Source organism: Pristiophorus japonicus, chromosome 18 (genome assembly GCF_044704955.1).
Source record: "Pristiophorus japonicus isolate sPriJap1 chromosome 18, sPriJap1.hap1, whole genome shotgun sequence".
Classification (NCBI taxonomy): Eukaryota; Metazoa; Chordata; class Chondrichthyes; family Pristiophoridae; genus Pristiophorus; species Pristiophorus japonicus.
In genome coordinates this window covers 51364768-51372313 of record NC_091994.1, presented here as the reverse complement: position 1 = coordinate 51372313, position 7546 = coordinate 51364768, and the positions used below count along the sequence as shown (strand labels likewise).

General features: G+C 51.7%; 1 protein-coding gene across 1 annotated transcript in view; it reads left to right on the top strand.

Moving 5' to 3' along the window:
• The first annotated feature begins 1776 nt into the window (after window positions 1-1776).
• sirt6 (sirtuin 6) overlaps window positions 1777-7546 on the top strand; it is a 139040-nt gene continuing 133270 nt past the window's right edge. Inside the window, exon 1 of the mRNA XM_070859998.1 lies at window positions 1777-1902. The gene's annotated coding sequence lies outside the window, so the exon portion shown is untranslated. The remainder of the gene's footprint in view (window positions 1903-7546) is intronic.

The window sequence follows — 7546 nt, the reverse complement described above, 5'->3', positions numbered from 1 at the left end:
TGGGCCCTGATCACATCCCTCCACAGTCTCTCGCCACTCCTTCGCTCCAACCTCGCTGCTTCTGCTGTATCTACCCACGCTTCAATCACCGACCTGGACCTTGCTGACGTCACTCTTCGCTGCCGTCTCCCTCCTGCACCAGTTTGCACTGCTCCCTGAAGTGGCCTCCATGCTGCTCCTGGGCCTCCACTCGCTGCTCCTTTTACATCCCCGACCTGCGTGAGAACACCAGCGGCAGGTCACTTGTTTACCTGCACGCTAGCAGTGATGATTCGCGACACTATTTTGAAGAAGAGCAGGGGAGTTCTCCCGGTGTCCTGGTCAATACTTATCACTCGAGCAACATCGCTAAAACCGATAATTTGGTTGTTTACCTCACTGCTGTTTGTGTGATCTTGCTGTGCGCAGAATTGACTACAGTGACTAAACGTCAAAAGTACTTTGTTGTGAAGCGCTTTGGGGCATCGCGAAAGGCACTATATAAATGCAAGATTTTCCTTTTCCCCTTGAAACATCTAAAGTGACGGCATTCAATGTAAAACGCGCTGGGAGCCAACACACATCGAAACCGTTGGCGTGTGCAGTCGATCAACTCAGAGACCCTTTGCAATCAGAGCCCCAGTTTAACGTCTTGTGGTCCACTCAGAACTTGTAGACAAAACTAATTTCGTGTAGACTCTTTGCAAAGAGTGGGAGAGGAGACTGATCCCATTGACCTGCTGCTGAATTTGCTCCCATCTCATGCCGCAAAAGGACATTGTGTTAACCACCCTCGGTATCAGCCGTGACCCAGTGGGTAGCACTCCCGCCTCTGAGTCAGAAGGTTGTGGGTTCAACTTCCACTACAGGAACTTGTGCACAAATCTAGGCTGACACTGTAGTGCAGTACTGAGGGAGTGCAGCACTGTCGGAGGTGCCGTCTTTCGGATGAGACATTAAACCGAGGCCCCATCTGCTCAAAAAATAGATTATCTGGTCACTATCACATTGCTGTTTGTGGGAGCTTGCTTGTGTGCAAATTGGCTGCCATGTTTCCCACATTACAACAGTGACTACACTTCAAAAGTACTTCATTCCCTGTAAAGCGCTTTGAGATATCCAGTGGTCGTGAAAGGCATTATATAAATGCAAGTCTTTCTCTATTACAGCATGCTTCGAATAAGGAGTCTGCTTCTTTGCAATTCTGGATCTGGAAATGGTGGAAGTGTGTGCTTATCGGTTGTTAGAAAACCATTTAAAGAACGATCTTTATGTAGCAGCTTTGATAGTTAGAGGATGTCCCAGAATGCTTTACAACCAGTGGTTACTTCTGAATTGTCGCCACTGTTACATGGGCAGACCCGGTGACCAATGTACACAGAGCAAGGTCCTACAACAGCAAGTGAAGCAATGACTGTTTTTGGTGCTGTTTGAGGAAGGAAAGTTGTCCAGGCCGCTGGGAGAACACCTCTGGTCTTCCTCAAATGGTACCGGTTAAGGCGATAGGGCTGCGATTTAACGTCTTATCTGGAAAGACGGCACCTCCGACAATGCAGCACCTCCCCCGCACCGCACTGAAGTGTCAGCCCAGATTGTGCGCTCAAGCGCTGGAGTGAGGCTTGTACACGTCATTCGGATTGGACTGAGAATGCAGCCGACCGAGCCGGGCTGACACTTAACATCTTGTTCCCACTGTACAAGGACATGGGGTGGCAGAACGAGTGGGGGAACCTGTTCCTGACCGCTCCGCTGAGTTTTGAATTGAAACCAACTTCCATTCTGTTGTGCGTTGCAGAACTTTGACCCCCCCGAAGAGCTGGAGAGGAAGGTGCTGGAGTTGGCGAATCTGGTGCGGAATGCCTCGTACGTGGTGGTGCACACCGGAGCTGGCATCAGCACGTCGTCGGGAATCCCCGACTTCAGGTACAGTGCCTCGTCGCCACAGGGCCTGGGCTCGCCACGGGACAGGCCCTGGGCTCGCCACGGGGCAGGGCCTCGAGGGCCTGGGCTCGCCACGGGGCAGGGCCTCGAGGGCCTCGGCTCACCACGGGACAGGGCCTCGAGGGCCTGGGCTCACCACGGGGCAGGGTCTGGGCTCGCCACGGGACAGGGCCTCGAGGGCCTGGGCTCGCCACGGGGCAGAGCCTGGGCTCGCCACGGGGCAGGGCCTGGGCTCGCCACGGGGCAGGGCCTCGAGGGCCTGGGCTCGCCACGGGGCAGGGCCTCGAGGGCCTGGGCTCATCACGGGACAGGGCCTGGGCTCGCCACGGGGCAGGGCCTCGAGGGCCTGGGCTCACCACGGGACAGGGCCTGGGCTCGCCACGGGACAGGGCCTCGAGGGCCTGGGCTCGCCACGGGGCAGGGCCTCGAGGGCCTCGGCTCACCACGGGACAGGGCCTCGAGGGCCTGGGCTCACCACGGGGCAGGGTCTGGGCTCGCCACGGGACAGGGCCTGGAGGGCCTGGGCTCGCCACGGGGCAGAGCCTGGGCTCGCCACGGGGCAGAGCCTGGGCTCGCCACGGGGCAGGGCCTGGGCTCGCCACGGGGCAGGGCCTCGAGGGCCTGGGCTCATCACGGGGCAGGGCCTGGGCTCGCCACGGGGCCTCAGCTCCACAGGCCTGGCCCCGAGCTGCTCCCTGCATCTGCGTGTCCCGCTGATCTTCCTGATGCATCCGAAACACTAAATAATGCCGTCCCATTGACACAATGACAGTCTTTGTGTGGCGTGGATCCCGCTTATATTACAGCCCCTTAAAGTCTTGCCATTCCACCTAAAATATAAACACAGGAATAAAATAGTTTTTTTGATTAATTGTAAAAGGTACGTTTTGTTTTATATTTCCACTTGTAGGGGAGTCTAAAACTAGGGATCATAAATATAAGATAGTCACTTCTTTACCCAGAGAGTGGTTAGAATGTGGAACGCACTCCCACAAGGAGTAGTTGAGGTGAATAACAAAGATTCATTTACGGGGGCGGTGGACAAGTACATGAGTGTACTGTATGCTCACAGGTTTGTAGAGCTGTTGACCATCTTGCCATCCGGAGGAGGCGGGGGTCCCCGATGGAGTGCACTCTACGCGGGAGTCCTCCCACTATTTATTGGGGACTTGGCCTGGAGGATGGTGCACAGAGCAGTCCCGTGCAATAGGTTTTTGTCGGTTCACGGACTCCCAGGCCGCCTGCAATTTCTGCGGTCTGGAGGAGTCCGTGTTCCACGTGTATATACAGTGTGCGAGGTTGCAGCCCCTGTTCCATTATTTAAAGGGGCTGCTCCTCAATTTTTGGCCGCACTTCAGTCCCACACTCCTGATCTTTGGGCACCCTGTGCGGAGGGGAGCGGGTAGTTTCCGAGGGCCTCCTCATAGGACTGCTCCTGGGCACGGCCAAGGGGGCCATCAACCGGTGCAGGCAGCGGGCAGTCGAGGGGGTCGTTCAGCCCGATTGCCTGCCTCTCTTCCGCGCCTACATCTGAGCCAGGGTGTCCCTGGAGATGGAGCACGCGGTGTCCACCGGTACGCTCGCGGCCTTCCGCGAGAGGTGGGCGCCGGAGGGACTGGAGTGCATTGTCACCCCCGGCAACCAAATTTTAATTTGATTTTATATGTTTTAAAGTTTAATTTGTTTTAATTGCTGGGTTTTTAGTGTCCCCCTCCTCTTTTATAGCGGGCACTTGTAAATTATGGTTTTAGAGCCCACAAAAAAAAATACAAAAATACAAAAAAAAACAAAAAGGGCCTTGGGAAATGTTTGGAGTGTCCCCCAGATTGGGGGGCACGATTTAATGTTTAATATTGTGTACTCCAAAAGAGTTGTAGAGCTGTTGACCATCTTGCTGTCCAGAGGAGGTGGGGGTCCCCGATGGAGTGCACTCTACGCGGGACTCCTCCCACTATTTATTGGGGACTTGGCCTGGAGGGTGGTGCACGGAGCAGTCCCGTGCAATAGGTTTTTGTCGGTTCACGGACTCCCAGGCCGCCTGCAGTTTCTGCGGTCTGGAGGAGTCCGTGTTCCACGTATATATACAATGTGTGAGGTTGCAGCCCCTGTTCCATTATTTGAAGGGGCTGCTCCTCAATTTTTGGCCGCACTTCTGTCCCCGCCGCTGATCTTTGGGCACCCTGTGCGGAGGGGAGCGGGTAGGTCCGAGGGCCTCCTTGGGCAAGGCCAAGGGGGCCATCAGCCGGTCCAGGCAGCGGACGGTCGAGGGGGTCGTTCAGCCCGACTGCCTGCCTCTCTTCCGAGGTTACATCCGAGCCAGGGTGTCCCTGGAGATGGAGCACGTGGTGACCATCGGTACGCTCGCGGCCTTCCGTGAGAGGTGGGCGCCGGAGGGACTGGAGTGCATCATCACCCCCGGCAATCAAATTTTAATTTGATTGGTTTAAGTTCACTCAAGTTTTATTAATCTGAGTTCTAGTGTCCCTTTATTAAGGGAGCACTCGGCTGTAAGTTCTATTTAAAATAGTTGTAGAGCTGTTGAGTTGGGAGTGGCTTAGCCAGTCACATGATGTTCACAAGACTCAGCCAGTTGGGTTCGGGGGATCCATGATGAGGCAGGTGGTTGTGAGCCCGGTGGATGAACGGGTAATGCGAAGTGTGATTATTAAACTTTGCTAATAAACCAACTAGTTCTTAATAGCAATGTGTTGCTATGAATTCTTAAACAAAGAACCCATGAAGCAAATCCATTACAATGAGGGAGAAAGGAATAGAGGGATTTGTTGATGGAGTTAGATGAAGAGGAGTGGGACGAAGTTTGTGTGGAGCATAAATATCGGCACAGACCTGTTGGGCCGAATTTTTATGCTGTAAATTCTACGTAATTCTGTAACTTAAATTCCTTCTTGGCCTCTCCCCTCCCAATCCCTATATCTCCTCCAGCCCCTACCCCACCCCTTCCAAAACACTCTCTTCCTCTGATCTGGTGTGAATTCCCGATGCACTTCGGCATACCATTGGCGGCCGTGCCTTCAGCTATCGAGGCCCTACAACTAGAATTCTGTCCCTAAATCTCTCCATCGCCCCCTCCTCCTTCAAGATCTTCCCTAAAACCAACTTCTTTTACCAAGCTTTTAGTCAGCCCTCCCAATATCTCCTTTGACTCGGTGTCCACTTTTGTCTGATTACCCCCCTGTGAAGCGCCTTGGGCGGCTTTCTTTGTTCAAGGCACTATATAAATGCAAGTTGTCGTATAAGACTGCTGTAATGGTCCTAATCATTTGTTCTCATTAACTTTCACTTTGCCGTCTGATACAGAGAAAGGTGAATCTCCTACGGGTTTGTCCTTAGCAGCAACGGGCCACCCTGCTTAAATAACCAACAATCGGTGGGGATCAGCAGCACTTCCACCCAGTCAGAAGGCATTTGATAAGGTGGTTATTGAACAAAATGAAGGGCTCATGGGATTGGGGATAATATACTAGCATGGATTGAGGATTGGTCAACAGACAGAAAACAGAGAGTAACGGAGAATAAACGGGTTGGCAGGCTGTAACTAGTGCCGCAAGGATCAGTGCTTGGGCCCCAGCTATTCACAATCTATATCAGTGATTCGGATGAGGGGACCAAATGTAATATATCCAAGTTTGCTGATGATACAAAGCTAGGTGGGAATGTAAGTTGTGAGGAGGATGCAAAAAGGCTTCAATGGGATATAGACAGGCTCAGTGAGCGGGCAAGAACATGGCAAATGGAACATAATGTGGAGAAATGTGAAGTTATTCACTTTGGTAGGAAAAATAAAGCAGCGTATTTTAAATGGTGAGAGATTGGGAAATGTTGGTAGTCAGAGGGGCCTGGGTGTCCTTGTACACGAATCACTGAAAGTTAACATGCAGGTAGAGCAAGCAATTAAGAAAGCAAATGGTATGTTGGCCTTTATTATGAGGATTTAAGTATAAGAGTAAAGATGTCTTACTGTAATTACATAGGGCCCTGGTGAGACCACACCAGGAGTATTGTGTACAGTTTTGGTCTCCTTACCAAAGGAAGGATATACTTGCCACAGGGAGTGCAACAAAGGAACTGATTCCTGGGATAGGGGGATTGTCCTATGAGGAGAGATTGAGTAGACTAGGCCTATATTCTCTAGTGTTTAGAAGAATGAGAGGTGATCTCATTGAAACATATACAGTTCTTACAGGGCTTGACCAGGTAGATGCAGGGAGGATGTTTCCCTGGGCTGGGGAGTCCAGAACCAGGGGTCACAGTCTCAGAATAAGGAGTCGGCCATTTAGGACTGAGATGAGGAGAAACTTCTTCACTCAGGGTGGTGAATCTCTGGAATTCTCGACCCCAGGGCGCTGTGGAGGCTCAGTCTTTGAGTATATTCAAGACAGGGATCGATAGATTTTTGGATATTAAGGGAATTAAGGGATATGGGGATAGTGCAGGCAAGTGGAGTTGAGGTCGAAGATCAGCCATGATCTTATTGAATGGCGGAACAGGCTCGAGGGGCCGAATGGCTGACTCCTGCTCCTATTTCTTATGTTATTATTGGGTCATGAATATTATTTGTTCTAATAGACTGCTTGGGATCCTCCTTCTGTCAGAACCTGCAGTTACTTAAATCGTGTCGCATTGACAGGTTTGAAGGGAAGAGCGGCTTATATTCAGACTGTCAACAGCACATTAGAAAGAAACGTGAATTCTGCGTCTCACTTGTTCTGGTGTGTGACGCAGCAGTAGTTCTCTCCAAGTGCCTGCGGGTGGTGCTGTTGAGGCATGGCAGTAGAACGTCTCCACGCTCGTTCGTGCAGTCTCCTGGCCATCTGCAAACAGCCAGCAACGAATATCCCCTCGGCTCTGTTCTAGGTCGCGAGCTGCAAAGATCAGCGCGGCCGCATTTTGAAATACCTCCTGAAAACACACCAGAACAAAGTGGAAACTAGGTTGCAAAATGCCACCTTTAAAACGTGGGGAAGTTCATAAATAATATGATGAAATGCAGAGCCGTGCTATATTTGTCCAGTGGGTGGCACTGCACTTTTTGTGGACCCTCTGAGGTCTCGTGTTGTCAGTATCTTGCCAAAACAGCATTCATGCTCCAGGGAAGTAACTAGATCGTGACAGCAGCACAGGATGAAGTTGTGCTCCAGTGTGATCTTAATTGCTATTGCTCCCTTATTGCTTCCACTCTTAGTCATTCGTACCCAGAGCATCGCCAGCAATGGCTTCTCTCCCGCCACCGCACTGTTTTCGCCAATCTCCCCAGGATCTAACCTTGGCCCTCTCTTCTTCCTGATCTACATGCTGCCCTTTGCCCTTTCATTTGAAGACATGGGGTCAGCTTCCACATATCATAGAATGTTACAGAACGGAAGGAGGCCATTCGGCCCATCGAGTCCGCGCTGGCCGACCAAGAGCTATCCAGCCTAATCCCACTTTCCAGCTCTTGGTCCGTAGCCATGTAGGTTACAGCACTTCAAGTGTACATCCAAGTACCCTTTAAATGTGGTGAGGCTTTCTGCCTTTCAGATAGTAAGTTCCAGACCCCCACCACCCTCTGGGTGAAGACACTTCCCCTCATATCTCCACTGAACCTCCTACCAATTACTTTAAATCT